The following is a 17,462-nucleotide window of genomic DNA, read 5'->3' on the forward strand; positions in this document are numbered from 1 at the left end:
TATTGTGAAACTTATGGCTGTAAAAGGGAGGCTAAGCCTTCCTATAATTATGCCTAAGAAGCACCTCCAGAGAACCTCTTTTGTTGTTCAGCTGTGGCCTTTCTCTCTCTAAGCACAACTCAGCAAATAAATTCATTAACCTCCCTGCTACATGGCACATGACTCCCAAGAGAGTCAATCTCCCTGGAGACATGGAACACAACTCCCAGGAATACCCTGGCCCTGGCATCAAGGGATTGAGAATGGCTTCTTGACCAAAATGGGGAAAAGAAAGGTAACAAAACAAGGTTATAGTGGCTAAGATTTCAAATAGGGTCAGGAGGCTATCCTGGAGGTTACTCTTATGCAAGCTCCAGCTAGACATACCATTACTTCTTGTACACCAGGACATGTTTTATGAAGAGGATTAAAAAGATCTTTTACTGAATGTGTAGTGTGGTAAACTTTCAACACTATTATCTGTTTGCAAAGGTCTTTATTTTTTGCTAATTTTTTTGAGAAATAGTTCTGCGTGAGATTCAGTTGCAGAAAGCCAGTATTTAGCACATTGAAAACATGTTCCTCCTGTTATCTGGACTTCTTGTGTTGCTATTGAGAAATCTGATATTAGTCTAATTTTCAGTATGACTGTTTTTAATATATATTCTTTGTTTTTGGTGATCTGTAGCTCACTGTAATATGTTTAGTTTTGTGAGAGTTGTACTTTCTGCATCTGAGATTTCAGCTCTTTTTTCAGTTATGGAAAATTCTCAAGTCATTTTCCTCTGGATATTGCCTCTATCATTCTCACTGTTTGCTATTTTTCTTGAGCACTGAGATGTATGCTTGAACCTCACATTTTTGCCTGCATGTCTCCTTCATGTTTTCTATATCTGTAGATCTGCACTGCCTTCTGGATAATTTATTCAGATATACAATTCAGTTCTCTAATGCAGTATTTAGATCTGGGTAATCTGTTATTAAGTCATTGAATTTAAAATGAAATTATTCTATTTTTATTTTTAAAAGTACTATTGGTTCTTTTAAAAATCTGCTCAGCCTTTTTTACTATTCTCTTTTTCTTTGCTTATGTTTTTATTCTTTCTTTTATATATTTAAACATGCTAAAATCTTTTCAATTCTCTGTAACTGATAATTACAATATCTGAAGTAGTGTTGGAGTCTATTTCTACAGTGTATTGGTTCTGCTGTCTTTCCTTCTCTTGATGCTATGCTTTGCCTGTATTTGTAATCTTTGGTTGTATACTTAGGTTGGTCACAAATTTATGGCAATTCTATGAAGCCTGGGTTACCCCAAGAAAGGTTTCAATTTCTTCTGCCAGACACCTGGGGGCACTATTAACCTAGGACTAGTTTATATTAATTTCTCAATTCCGGATTTTCTGAACCAGGAAGTAGAGTGAACTAAACTGTAAACTCCTATAAGGATGTGTTTTGGTTTTGAATTCTGATAATAAAAAAAAAAAAAATTCCTTTCCCCTGTTCCTCACCTGTATTTAAAATCAAAAGAGACACATTTTTTGTTGTTGTTGTTGTTGTTGTCTATCTTTTGGGTCGTAGAGCTACAGTTATACCGTGGGTGAATCTTTCAGAGGTAGTGGTTTTATGAGACACCTCTGTTCTCACTTCCTACCTTTCCCAGACCAAAGTTTCTCTCTGTTTCATGAAAAACTATAGAGATCAGCAAATGCCCCTGGCTCACCTCTGGACTGTGTGGAATTGTGCTTTCCCTCTGTTTCTGGCATCAGAGGATTTGCCATATATTTTGACTAGCTCAGATAAAGATGAAAATATAGCTAGAAGTAGGAAAATACTGGATCCTAAGAAATTTGGTTGTTGGAACAGAGAGGCAGAGATGATACAGAGGCCTAAAAAAAAATAGAACCTGTAGATACAGCCATTTTCCTCTCCAAGAAAAAAATGCAGAGAAGGAATTAGGGAATATGCAGTTGAGGCAAAGGAGAGAGAAAGAAATTAAACAAGGACTTCAAGGTTTTGATATTTGATATGAGTGGACAATGATAGCTTCAGAGGTGGATTTATGATGGTAATGAAGCTGCAGCTTCAGAGTGTCTCCATTGCATAATCCTCTTTAAAGACCCTGGAAGTGTGGTCTTTGGAAAAGTAAGATATTTTAAGTGCAATTAGTTAAGATTGCTCTCTTTCTATTCTGAAGTTTATGTTATCACACTTTCTCCCATTTCATGGTATCTATGTACATTTATGAGGTCTGGCTAATGGGAATTTGAATTGAGATGTGCTTAATTTTGGATTGGGGTATAGTCATCTTATTGCTTGGCATCCTCTTTGAAGGAATGGCCTTCACTGCGCCAACTTAAGTAGCATCATCACACGAAGGTTCAAGGCCAGAGGTTGAACTACCATGTCATACAGAAAGTGGACCACCTCAGAATGTCCCTGCATGGGAAGTTTGTAGAGAGTGGAGCAGAAACTAAGCTTGAAATAAATGGAATCATATGTCAGTGTGTGGAAAATCATTTTAGTTATTGGTTATGTAAATTTGTCAACAAGGATTCAGTTCTCATCAAGGCCTAGTCAAAACAAAAATTCTCTCCTATAGGGAATATGCTTAGAAATGCATTATTTACAATTAAAAATGCATCCTAATGTTCTATTTTTGATAAATATAACAGAATTTACCATAATTCTTTTGTTGAAAGACACTGCCTAAAACTATCCTGAGGCCAGTGAGTACATCTGTATGTAAAGTTTCATGTTTGAAACATCTCAATAATTAATAAAGAATTCTATTAACCATGATAGAAGAATGAATTATATTCTCTATATAAAAACTGGTCTTACAAAATCATTGACAAATAAGGACAGGATCAAAAAGTATGCAACCAAAGAAATGTAAGAGAAATGCATTGTCAAATGTTTCAGACATTTACTTGATAAAAAATAGTGTGTTATTTTTATGAATGTAGTAATGCTGATGGTGTTTGTCAGCTTTTATACGTTTTTAATGTGTAATTTGTTGTGACTGATACACTTGTTCCAAATAAATGTTCATTAAATAAATGTTTACTTTTATACCTAAATTCATATTTGTAAGTTTTAACTCTCTTAGCATATGAATCATACTACTTTTTAAAATGTTTGAGTGGCAGCACTAAAGTTTGCAAAATATGTTTACAATTAATCTGTCTACTTTCAAATAACACTCTGTCACTTATTGGGTAGTGCAGATATTTTATAAGTATTCCCAATTCCCTTAAAAAATTACTACCATTCACCTCATTTATCCATATGCTATAATCACACAATACACTATTATTTGTACCTTGAACAAACATTCTCTTGGTAGATCAATTAGGAGTAAGAAAAATTAAATATTTTATTTTACCATCATTATTCTTTCTCTACATTTTTTTCTTTTATATGTATGTCCAAGTTTCTAACCTATAACAGTTTCCTTCTCCTTGAAAAACTTCTTTTCATGTTTCTTGCAGGACAGGTCTGCTGGTGATAAATCCTTTCAGTTTTTGTTTGCCTGAGAAAGCCTTTGTTTCTGCTTCACATTTGAATGATAATTTCACTGTATACAGAATTCTAGCTTGGTGGGGTTTTTACTTTCAGTGCTATAAATACTTGACTCAACTCTTCACTCTCTTCTTACTTGCATAACTTCCGTTGGGGATTGAATCACGTCCCTGACAAAAGGCATGTTCAGGTCCAATCTTTGTCCTATAGTTGGGAACCCATTTGTAAAAAGGACCTTTGAAGATGTTATTAGTTAAGATGTGCCCAAACAGAATGAGTGTGGTACTTAATCCAATGTAACTGAAGTCCTTATAAGCAAAAGAAATTGGGCAAAGAGAGAGAAGCCATGGGGAGCACCCAGAAGCTGAAAGTTAACAGAACATGGAAAAGAAGACTTCACCATGTGAATTGTCATGTGATGGAAAAGTCAACCCACCCCAAAGATTGCTAGTCAGCCAGAAAATAGCAACACCAGAAGAAAGCAAACCTTTTAGCCTCTGAAATTGTGAGCCAATAAATTACCATTGTTTAAGCCACCCAATTATATATTATTTTATTAGCAACCAGGGAATGAAAACATATTCTAATGAAAAGTCCACTGTAATTTTTATCCTTTTCCCTCTAGAAGATGTCTCCCCACACCCATCGCCCCCACCTCCACCCCCACTGGCTTATTATTATTTTTTTAATATTTTCACTTTGTCTTGAATTCTTGAAGTTTCAATATGATATAAATAGGTGTAAATTTTTGGTATTTACCCTTCTTGGTGTTCTTTGAGTTTCCTGGATCTGTGGTTGGGTGTCTGTCATTAATTTTTGGAAGATTCTCACCCATAATTATTTCAAATATTTCTCTTGCTACATTTTCTCTTTCTTCTCCTTCTTGTATTCCAATTATATCTGTGTTACACCTTCTGAAATTGTCCCACAGTTTTTGTATATTCTGTTCTGTTTTTTTTTTCTCTTTGTATTTCAGCTTCTGAAGTTTCTATTTATGAAAGTTAAAGCTCCCTGATTCGTTTCTTGCCTGTGTCCAGTCTACTGATGAGCCAACCAAAGGCATTCTTCTATTTCTTGCATTTCCTTAATTCTTTCTTGGTTCATGTCTCTTCTTACATTTGTTCTTGAATGTTGTCTCCTTTTTCCATTAGTGTTCTTAACATATTAATCACAGTTATTTTAAATTCCCTGTGTGACAATTCCAAAATCTGTGTCATATCTGAGTCATGTTCTGAAACTTCCTTTGTCTCTACAAACTGTATTTTTTCCTGTCTATAGCATGTCTTGCAATTTATTGTTGAAATATATCAGGTAATAGGAACTTAGATAAATAGGCCTTTAGTATGAGGTTTTATGTTAATTCAACTAGGAGTTGGGCTGTGTTTAATGTTTGCTGTAGCTAAAGGAACTAGAAGCTTCAAATTGATCTACTGTCCTTGTTTTTGCCTTCCCCTGTTGTCTTTGTGTTTCCCTATGAACCCCTTCTTAAATATACTCTGAGCCTTGCAGCTCTTTCAGTTATAATCCACTGCAATTATAGTGGAGCCTATTGTTGGAGAGGGTAAGCATTCTATAATCTTATGATTAAATCTCAAACTTTTAGTGGGCTGTGTTTTTGGACTGTGACCTTCACAAAAGTTTCTTACTTTTAAAATATTTCTCCCCCACTTAGGTGAGATAGGAAGGTCATGGGGCATGGAGTTGAGTAATTTCCATTAAGCCTATATGAGACAAGGCTCTGATAAAATCTTTTTCACTGAAGAGTTGGCCTTTGTTGTTGGGTTTATTTCACAATGATTAGTTTATCCTTCCCTCTACTAAAAACAGGAAGTAATTTTTCTTGGTTTTTCTTCATGAGAACCTGGTGGGATTTTTGGAAGTAAATCCCACAAAAGTATGGGGGTCCTTCTAAGGCTGCAGCCCCCAGGAGTTTCTCACTCTCAAGTTAGTACACACTCAGCCTCCAATAATTCATAAAATTTACCTTTCAGTGTTCCTTGTTGTTTATGGCTTCAGAAGCTTCTGTTCCAGGTAAGTTGATCTTGGCAGTGTTTCTCTGTAGTCGTATTTCTGTCCAGATTTTGGGCTAGTGGTTTGCCCTACCCCTCAATTCTCTGATGGGTTAAAAAAAAATCATTGATTTTCAGTTTGGTCAGATTTTTTCTTGTTATTTGAATGAGAGTGATGACTTATAAGCCTTTTCCTGTTGGAGCTGAAACTAGAAGTCCTACACTATCATGCCCCATTTTATAACGGATCATCTCCTGAATGATCTCTATCTACGGATATTCTGCAATACAACTTTGAAGATAAATGACCCCATCTGCATTTCCCCACAAAATCTAGAACAACTGATACTGTTGCTTGCCACAAAGACAAATATTTAAGAGCTTCTTCATATATTACATTTGACACCCCAAACTTCCAAGGGAGACTCTCCTAATTTTCTCAGACTTCTCAGGCTGCCTCCTTTACCAACACCTCTTTCTTTCTTTGAACATTAAATATTGTCTGTCTTCAGGGAGCATTTCTAAGTTATTATCTCTTGTTATTCTATACCCATTACTATATGCTCATGGTTTAATGAACATCCAGCTAATGAAAATTTTTTAAATTTTATTTCCATCCTGTTGTAGATATCCAGGGCTTCTATAACAAAGTACCACAAACTGGGTGGCTTAAAACAACATAAATTTATTGTCCCAAAGTTATGGAGATTAAAATCCTGAAATCTGTATGGGAGAGCCCATCCTTTCCTCTTCCTAGCTTCTGGTGGTTTGTTGGCAATATGTGGGCTCCAATCTGTGCCTCAGTTGTCATATGACATTCTCCCCTATGTCCATCTTTCTGTGTCCAGTTCTCCCTTTCTTGTAAGAACACCGTAATTTTGGATTAATGGCTCACCTTACTCCACTATGACTTCATCTTAACCTGCCTATTTCCAAACAGGTCACATCTGAAATACTGAGGATTAGGACTTTCACATATCTTTTGTTGGGGGGGGGGGTTGCAATTCAAGCCATAAAAATCCCAGTCCTTTTTTTCTTTCTCTTTCTTTTATGTTTTTAACTTCAAGCCTATATATCCATTTGCTTGTCAGCATTTCCACTTGAGTTTTTTAAAGAGATCTCAGGAAATATTTCTGATTGGCATAATGACAAAAAATTCTTATGAGCTTTCCATTATTACAACTTTAATTAACCAGTGAGCTCATTCACCAGAGCTTGAAGATCATGGTCAGAGTCAGGTTGGAGATCAAAGAAGGAAATGTTTGTTTCTCTCTTTCACATATAACCATAAACTTCCCTGCACACGGGTCCCATAATTTGTTCATCATGGCAGGGCTCATAACGTAGTTGTTAAAAATATTCAAATAGTGTTGATCTTTCAGAAGAAGTGCCCAGAACAGCTAATTCTTCCCTTGCAGTTATCTTACATGTGCTTATCAGCCATGTGCTCAGTTAGAGTAGCACTGACTCAGTATTTATATTGGTCTGTAAATTCAGAACTGCCTAATTGGGAAGAAGAGGAAGAAGAATTGAGAACTGAGAAAGAAAGAAGGGAAGAGGAATAAAAACACAGTTTCTTTAGATAATATATCAATAGGTTTTACTCTGCCTTCCTTTAAATGTAGAATAATCTAATGGGGGGGTGTGTGTGTGAGTGATAAATGAGTCTATGTCCATCTTACAGCCTGGGTGTGAATGCTGGTCTACCATTAGAAAACAGTTCTTAATCTATCTTAGCTTTGGTTTCATAATCTGTCAAATAGTGTATATAAAGGGCTTATTACTGTGACTGATAGAGGTAAAAGCTCAAAAAATATCTGTTATTAATGCAAGGCTGTACACTTAAATTCCTTCTGGCTATCAGCAGATAAATATGGGTCAGCAGTGATGGTCCCCAGTTTGCCCCCATGACTTATACTGATTAAAAACCAACTTGGAAATATTAAATCAGACTTTTGCTTTCAGATGAATGGCTTTTTAACATTTCCCTACTGACTTCTTAAAGGAGCGAAAAACACTTCTTTACAATTTGTCTGGAATACAAAATCAGATGCTGGGTTAAAGAAATTATAGTTCTCCTCAGCAGCACCTAAGTTTTTTCACCAGACTGATATATCCTGAGTTTTAGATCTCATGCACACTTCACCAAATTAATCTGAACAGTTAAAAAAAAAAATAAAAAACACAATGCTACATCTTCCAAAACAACAAGAAAACTACTTTTAAAATGAAAATTCTTTTCAACTGTGAATAGCAATTATGGAATTTAACATTTGAAATAATGCACTAATCAATGCAATTTGTGTCAAGGATTTATACTTTGTATTACTCTTATTTCTTACAGGAACATTTTTCTCCAGAAAATACCTCAGAGTAAATAAATTTACTTTAAACTTAGCTCAACATCTCAAAATATGTAATGAGGACCCTAAGTAACTAATACTTGTAATTGGTTTCACTTTTTTGTTCACTGATTCATCAGGTAAGAGTGTTTCTCACCCAACAAAAACCTAAGCAAGGGCCGCCATGTTTTGCTGATTCTTTTATTCCTCCACATAATTCTCTGCACACCAACAACCCCATAAGGACGTGACAACTGGATATTTTTTAAGTCCATTTATTTCAAGCAGAGGCATGAAGAGGATGAATTCTTACTGTACCCAGAGTAGCCCTCTACAGAAGGAACACTTAGGAAATATATTTGTTAAGAGGCACTCAAGGGTGCCTCTCTCTAAAAGGGCAAGGAGAAAACCCTGAACCGGTTGCATATCAGAAATGGCATCCATTAATCTCTTTGCCAAGCAGCATGAACTGAAGAGGCCTTTGAAAGGAGTCACCCATAAGAATGGAGTCATGGTTTAATGCGTTTGGTTTGGAGTACCGTGCTTTTAGAAGTCAGCACCTGCAGCCAACTGACAGAGTCACTACTGCCGAAAGCAGGTTGCATAATGATTCTGATGACATTTATGGTCCAACGTTTCAAGAATTAATTTATAATGGAAATGATTCTTAACACAGAGAATACATCATTGCAGTGAAGGATTGAATCCTAGCTTATCAGCTATAAACTATGCAGCCCAGCTTAAATCCTTTAGAAGGCAAGCATTACAGGCATTATTTACAGTTACTGGGGGTTCATAACTCATTGGAAGAATATTTGGAATGTGAAGGTATATGCCACTAAAGTAAAAATGAGAGGAAAAAACTAGAAAGGGGTTTGGAAGAAAGGGGAACAATGGAGGAATATGTCAGGTGCCCTCTGTGTCTCTCTCCTCCTCTGGCTGGGTTTTTTATGGGAGCCACAAAAAAGCATCCCTGAGAAACCCCTATATTCAACTTCAGTAAGGGCCAACCAAAGTGTTTTCTTCATTCGGCTCCTCTTCTTTATCACTGACTTATAACCAATCCATCATTTCCATTAAAAAGAACTTCTTACTGTAAACCTATTAGAGAAATCCACATGAGGTGCATGTCTTCATGTTCTTTTGTGGATTTTATGCTTTATGAGTCACTCATTGTTAGATGGCAGTAAAGATGAAGATATTTCTTTGATGTTTGAAATACTCTCTTACTGGCTCTAAGTGCCTGTTTTTTCAGGGAGAGAAAGTGATGACTCTGTCTACTGAAGAAAAAAAAATACTACTGGGGATACACTGGTGATATAGCCAGATTTACATGTTGATTAAATTCTGGAATATATGAATGAGGCCTAATTTAAAACTGCAAAATTTAAAAAATACAGAAAGTGGATTAAAATAGCCTCTAACACTATAACTATGTACTATAACTATAAGCTAAAACTAATAATTCCTTCAGAAGGGTAGTGAAAAACAAATATACTTTTAGCCACACATATTAGTATCCATTCTTGACTCTGAAATAGACTTGGGATAACTTCCTTGACTGAATATTTTTCTGTGTCATTAAGATAGCATGGTCTTTCTCAAAGATGGTCTGACCAAAAATAATATGTTAGGGGAGGAGCAATTCTACAGTGATTGATTTGATTGGTCACTGAGGTGGTAGAGAAAAGGAAACACCCTAACTTCCTCAAAACTCTTGTCAGACTTCTATTTAAAACTAAGGGGTTTTTAGTAATGTGTCTGGTAAGCACCCAAAGGCACCCCTCATATTCATCTCCCCTGTCTCCCAGCTCCATCTCCTTCTTGCAGTCAAGCATAATAAGATTAGCTTGCATGTGTGTGCAAACCACCCATGAGACATACAGTTTTTCTTCAAAAGTTAACTAACTCCCTAAAAAGAAATTTCAAATTGGAAAATGTTGCTATAGTAGAGTTTATGTAAGTTGCTGTGGCACTGTTTTGTGTCTGTTATCAAAGCGTCCCTTCAGAAAATTTGGAAAAAACTGAAAAGTAAAAAATAGTGCAGCAGCACAATTATATTCACAGTCCCTTTATTCAAATACACTGCTATTTGTAACTAGTAATATATAGTACATGCACTGTGTGAAAGAGTTTGAAACATTCTAAAAAATGTCATTTCTGGGAGCTAATACACAAAGTAACTGAAAAAAAATGCCACCCATAAAAATAGAAAACTTTCCTATAGCTTACTAGCAAGTGATATAATATAGCTCAGTGAGTAAAGTTCGAGTGGACATAACCAGTGATACTCAATCCTTTGTCAATGTTCCCAAGTGCCACAGTAAATATAACACATGAAACTTAATAGCCATGATTTTAAAAATTAACCTCCAGGAACATTACACTAACAGTTAAAATCCTATTATTTTAGATTCAGTGAGCTTTAAGTCTTGCCCCAGCACTCTCCTTTGTTATACACTGATTTTTAAAAAGGAAGGTTTTGCCTAATACACTCCAGTAAGAATTAAAAAATGATCAAATTTCCAAATTGAGCATATTGGAAGCAATGTATTTTAGGATATTTGTTTTTTTTTTATTCCTTTGTTTTGTTTGAAATTTTTTTTTTAATTTTTTGATAAATAAATTTTTAAAAAATGATCAAACAGTCTGGAACAGCCGAACTTAGATTATAGAGTGCTATGATTTTAATATGATTGTAGATTTCTTATGTTGATCACTGGTACATAATTTCAAAATATAACTCCGTTTTTTAAAAAGATTATTTGAAAATAGTTTGTGTAGCACTTTTGTATTATGTCTCACATATATTTATTAATATGTCAGAATTTAAATTTTCTTGTAAAAACCCTTTTAATTTTTAGTATATTTGGTTATTCATTCAAAGAATTAAGCCAAAAATTCAGAAAAGAGAAGGAATGGAAAAGATATTGTCTCTGGTGTTGGAAGTAGGATTTTATTAAAATTCGTAAATTAACAAAAATGAAAGGAATAATGATTTCAGAGTTTTAAAGAACTTTTAAAATAGGTCATTGTATCTTCTTATATGTCCATAATATCTGGTTAGAAATCCTAGAGTTTGTCATACTGGGTTTTAAATAATTCATTTTGGCATCTTGTTAAATATTTTTTGCTAACTAGAAAAAAAATAAGAGGGAAAAATGAGTATGTTTGTGTTTTTTCTTGTTCCACCCAAACATAACTTCTGGCTATGGTATTTAATCTATCACTATTGCTGAAATATTTTAAGTCCCATTGTCACCCCTCATAAGCTGTATTTTTATGTATTATTGGGCCAACAAATTGTCAGATCTCTAGGTTAAGAATAATTCAGTGTATTGGGAAAGATTTCTGAGAGCCCCTCTCGCTGGCGTTTTATATGAATTCTGCTAACCATCAGTAGGTAAAAATAATTACCCCCATATATGGTGTGCCCTCTGTGTACCAAGAACTATTTTCAGAACCTGATACACGTTATTTATAACAAATCCTAAGAGCAGCTTGAGGAGGTGAATGTTACTGAAGAAAGTAAAGCACAAAGAGGGAAAGTACCTTGATCAACTTGTAAGTGGGGCCTTGGGACTTGAACCAAGGAAGCTGTTACTTCAAAGCTCATTCCCTTAACTACTGTACTCATTGCTTTCAACATTCTTCATGTTGGATCAGAAGAGCACAAAAGCCCCATTGTGATATTATAGAACTCCTGAGCTGTTGAATCACATCTTGAGTTTGCTTGGTAATACTAATATGACTTTTATGGTTATCAAGGATCCTAAGGACTTTATACCAGTATAGAACATTTAACCTTTCCATCCTGGCCAAAAATCTAATTTGAGCAGTTTTACTTTGATGCTCTATTTTTGATTGGTTAAGCCATCCATCCTGTTTGACATTGTTGTGTGGTGTTGCTATGCTTACTTTAACCAGCTGTCACATTCCAGCCCAGAGGTGGGTGAAATGATTCTTGTTTATATGTAATTCTGAAAGGGCCTCTAGAAGCTTTGAGTTGGCAATATGTCAACATGAAAGACATTTATCCTTTGGGCATAGCAAGCCTGAAAGCCTTGCACAATTCTTCATGTAACTTTACAAAATATTCTTTCTGACACTCAAATGTTCTATTTTTGTACAATTATTTCTATCTCTATTATTAAACCTACAATTGTAAAGAAATTTCCTATAGGAGATATTCAATTCTTCACATTGAATTGGATCTAAATTTGTATGGGGCTACTCATATCATATATCCTATCATTCTGAAAGAGGTTATAACATTTTTAAAAGGATGGACGTCCAGATCTACATTAGATATGGAAAGAAGTTTGAATTCCTCCAGTAGACATTCTACTCATATTACACATAGTGATAGGAGGATATAAAAACCTATTCACCGAGCATTTATGTTATACCCTGTATGTGACTGAAGCAATACCAGCTGCCGAGGATTCAGACTGAGCACAGTTCTGAATTCAGGGAACTTATAACCTAGTAGGAAAAAGAAAACAAATAAATAAACTATACTTTAAATTCTCTTAAGCCACAAACTCACATTCTCCCTCAAAATATGTTGACCACTAAAGTCACTGGAGTTTGGGGTTAATTACCCAGGAAATAATCTCAATTCTCAACCTCACTTTCCTGTGTACATAGTTCATCTTCCTAATGTTTGTTATTCCTCTTCAGAGAATGTAAAATTAAATGAATTTTTTTAAAGTTACATTAAAGATCATTAATTTCTTTAAGAAAAAAAGTCCATACCCATGGTGTTCAATGTTTTCATCTTCATGCACACAAAACTCCAAGGTGACCAGTTCTTTTACTTGAACTTTCACTTCTCAACATTTCATATTAGCATTTGGACATAAAAACCAGTTCGAGTAAAAGGCATCATACTCAATGATAAATTAATGCTCTTGTTTTTTGAGTTATATTTACTTTAACTTGTAGGCACAATTTTTCAAATAAACAAAATATATTTATTTTATGTTTGCAATATTATTTAATTGCAGCAATATGATCCTATCAAAATTGAGTTCCTTAAAATAAAATATTAGATGAAACATAGTTGTTTACGAGAATAACATATATTTTTAGTTAGCTGAATATGGTACTACAGTGTTTCACTTTTTATAATCACATTTTAACTGTTCACACAAGGAAAGTATTAACATTTAACTGTCTGTGAAATATTTTCAAAGAATTGCCTTTGATGTGAAAAAAATTATAGCTATTTAGAGCACCATAATGCTGTAACCTTGAGACACCCAACACAATGGGAATTCTTTGAATGAAATAGAGAGAAAACATAATAAATAGTTTTTAAAATGTATCTCTGATAATATGCAACTTTTGCTTTCCTCATTGTTTGCTAGTTTTTATATATTACAATGTTCACCTATCTGCTGTTCCACCATTCATATTTTAATGATCACATCAGCACTGGCAAACTGATTAACCATTCCTTAGCAAAAAAAGTAAAAAATAATAATTCATACATGCCCAACCTGAATTAACTCAATGTTATTCATCTGTATGAAAGTAAAAAAAGGAGTGAAATTGTTAAAAGTTTCTAAATGTTTGATGGCAACGTATCATGTAACCTTAACATCTGGATTCTACTCTTTATATCCAGATGTCTGGCATCATGGAGACACAACTTCAGTGGTTCAATCAATCAACAACTTTTGTTGAGAAGCCCCTCACTTCTCCCCTTGTTCTGCCCAACTCAGTGGGGACTAGGGGACGATATCACCTCAAGCATGGGCTATTAGGAAATCCTCCTAATTAGTTCTTCTGCCTCTACCCTCTCCCCATTTCAAACTACCAGAACAGTAAAACCTCATTTTCAAGATCTTAGTTAATTGCTTAAAATATTTGCCCTATCTCTGGTTTTCACAGAAGTCTCTAGTGCTGCATAGCACTGTAAGGGAAAAGTTTACAAGAACCCCACTTATAAATTGATCATGCCACTCACCCTTTCTTTATGTAAACCTTTCTTCAGCTATAGCATGAAGTTGGGAATGCTCACTTTCTCAAGCTGTTTTTATGTTTAGCTATATAGAGTGTATATCAGACTCTGAAAATCGTTTCTAGTTCATAGTAGGAACTTCATGCATACAAGCAATTATTTTATGTACTAATAATCAACGTTAACAATGCTTGTAAAACTCAGTGTGTAGTAGAAAAGACATGTTTAATAAATGCCCTTAACCTTAGCACCATATCTTCTTGAACCTAACATTCCATTAATTATAAGATGTCCATTTAGAAATAATTTTTTGAGTGAAAAAGAAATCCTTATTCATTATATGTAGTCAAAGACTAAAACTCAGATTTAATTAATGTTACAATGGGAAAATTCATGGTTATTGAGGAAATATACTATTGTTTCTGTTGCTACTCCTACTATTATTAAAACTCTCCTTCACTTTATATTCCAGGTAAATTACATCACTTGATTTAAGAAGAAAGGAGGAATCAAAAATGATTCTAAAAATTTTGGCATGCTTATTTATGAATATGATGCCACAAAATGAAATAGGACATGCAGGGGAAGAGGATGAGTTCAATGTTTTCCATGTTGAGATTGCCATAAGATATATTACTTGAACCCATGGACACTACAGCTGGAGATGTTTCTAGAATCAAGATGATTCCAAAGATCCCCATATCTGGAGTTTTTGATTCTTCACCATAAGTCTCAACCATTATGCTTTTTAAAAACAATTATCATTTGGTGAATATTTACTATATATTAGATGCTATGCTAAGCACTTATGCGCCTAATCTCATGCAATCTTAACAATTCCTGTGATTTATATTCTATTATTACCCACCTTATAAACAAAGAAAACACTTTTCAGAATGTAACTTACCTAAGTTCCCTCAGTTAATTAATGGTAAAACTGGGACTCAACTTCAGCACTTGTCCAGGAATCTAGACCTACCACGAATAGTGTGCACATAATGGCTACGCTCTCCTATTCTGTCTTTGAATACACTCTGTTTCACTACCAATTGGCATTTTTGTTGTTGTTTTGTTTTGTTGGTTTACTTCCAACCCTAATAATTTCAGCTTGTGCATGGACCATCACAATCACTTCAGTGTCATCCATATCAGGACCATTCAACTTAGTTTCTACTATTAACTTATAGTCTACTTTTCTGTTTCTGAGTCTGAACTCCTGAGCAAAAGAACCTGTTTATCTCCACACATATTTTTGAATCAAGTGATGCAATTCATAAATGGTGGCCAGTCTGTGGATTGGCTTCCCTTCGGTCAGATGCCCACCTCTAACTAATTAACAGCCACCACAAAGGAAAATCAGACCAATCAGAAACTGCATGGAGAGCAGCTTTCCTTCAAAGGGATATGAATGAGGCACAAATAGAAACACCATGAGAGATAAGTAGGATGAGAAGTTATGGATGTGAATAAGGTCCTCAGTAGACCAAAACAAGAAGAGGTCACCCAACAGAACCCTAAGAAACAAATTTATAAAGAGTGGCAGGAATAAGAGAAACTAGAGGAAGAAATTAACATAAAAGTAAAAAAAAAAAAAAAGGAAAATAATATCAAGGAATTCTGTGAAGAAGTTTTAAAAATGCGAGTGCATTCCACAACAACAAATGCTTCAACAAGATCATTCATTCATTCATTCATTCAACGATGACAACAGCAATAATTATTAGGGTCCAGGACACAGTTTTGAGCAAGAATAGGTCCTTGCTTTTGTGGAGCTTACACTCTGGTGGAGGAAACAAATGTAAATAATCACTCAAACGAATGCATAATTGCACTTATGAGAACAGTTACAGAGAAGTATATGGTGTTTGGGGAGCATAGACTAAGAGGACTTGATTCAGTCAGAGAATTCAGGGGAAACTTGCCTGAGAATTGATGCTTGAGTTGAGATCTTAATAAGAGTGGGAATTTACAAGGTGAGGTGAAGGATAAAAGAGTATTCCAGGCAGAAGACAGAATATGTGAAGTCTCCAGTAAGAAGGAACACGATGACTAATAAAAATCCCTTAAATGGCTAGAGTGGAGAGAGTGAGAACTCGACCAAAAAGACGGAATTGCCGGCGCTCCTCGGCTCCGGGCGCGCGCTGGCGGGGCTCCGCGGTGATAGCGAGATGGGGCAGCGGGGTGCCGCTGGCGGGCGGAATCCGCGCGCAGCCCGGAACGCAGCAAGTAATCCGTTGGAATAAAACCTGCAGTTGAGCAACTCATGCAAAGGTGCAAGGTCAATGCCGCCATGCCGAGTCCTCACTCCCAGGCCCCCTGCTTCAGTGACGCTTCGGTCTGCCATGGAGCCTGGCCCTGCCCTAGCCTGGCTCCTGCTCCTGAGCCTGCTGGCTAATCGATTGTCTGAAAGCTGCCCAGTCCCGAGACTTCACAGTGAAAGGCATTATCTACCTCCACCCTTCAACCACACCATATCCTGGTGGATGTAAGTGTTTCTCTGGTGAAAAGGCAGCAGTCAATTATGAGTGCAACCGATGGGCTCCAGATATCTACTGTGCTGGAGAAACCAGATACTGCTACACTCAGCACACAATGGAAGTCATGGGAAACAGCATCTCTGTCACCAAACGCTGAGTGCCCTGGAAGAGTGGGTATCCACTGTCTGCAGAGACTCCGAGCACAAAGGCCACAAGGTGTGTATTTCCTGTTGTGAAGGGAATATCTGTAACTTGCCAATCCCCCGAAATGAAACGGAGGCCACATTTGTCACAACGTCACCTATACATCAAACGGGAATCCACACTACGTGTCAGTGATAGTGTTCTGCTTGTGTGTGTGGTGGGAACTCACATTATAGCATCTTGAGGGCATTGTGCACAGCAGTAATCCATAGGAATAGTTCACGGGCCATGGTCATACATGAGTCACTGGCCTGACAGTAGTCACACATGCGAGACCACAGCTCATGGAAATCGTCATGGCCAGGCATCATCACAGCCACTAGGAACAAGCATTCTGTCAGCATGGTCATTTCAAGTCTAGCCAAGACTCCGTCCAAGTCAACCTGCCCTTAATACAGACCCTGAATTGTATACCACAAACCTTTGTTGTTGCACCAAGAAATAGTCATGTATTTAAGATCTGGGGTCCTTAATTCAGAATATATTTGTGAGTTTCAGGAGGTCCAGGGACTACCCGCTGAGCTATTAGGCGATATGTTATATGAATATGCATAGGTGTGTGTTTTATAAGAGGACAGTAAAAGACCACTGGTTTAAATAGACTCATTCTTATAGTTTTAGAATGTTAAAACGGATAGACTATTTCCTTGGAGATTCTGACTGCGTCCCTGGGAAAGTATGAAAATGTTTGTCCAATATTCCCAACATTCTTCTTCCAATGTTGGGATTCATTTTTCCTCTGCTCTGTGAGGGAAAGGAAAAGACAATCATAGGGAAAAGGAAAAAAAAAAAAAAAAGGTGATGCCAGAGGTGGTAGATGCAGACATGCAAAACCTTGAAGGTCATGTGAATGAATTTGCCCTGCCATTACCTGATGTGCAATAAACTGAGATGGAAAGTGGGTGGTTGACATAATCAGATGAATATTCTGAAAGGATTACTCTAGCTGCAATATGAA

At 36.0% G+C, this 17,462-nt stretch overlaps 1 pseudogene; it reads left to right on the forward strand.

Annotated features, from left to right (window-relative positions):
* Positions 1 to 16,165: 16,165 nt before the first annotated feature.
* LOC119543437 lies at positions 16,166 to 16,680 on the forward strand (annotated as a pseudogene).
* Positions 16,681 to 17,462: the final 782 nt, after the last annotated feature.

This window comes from Choloepus didactylus, chromosome 8, assembly GCF_015220235.1.
Source record: "Choloepus didactylus isolate mChoDid1 chromosome 8, mChoDid1.pri, whole genome shotgun sequence".
NCBI classification, from domain to species: Eukaryota; Metazoa; Chordata; class Mammalia; order Pilosa; family Megalonychidae; genus Choloepus; species Choloepus didactylus.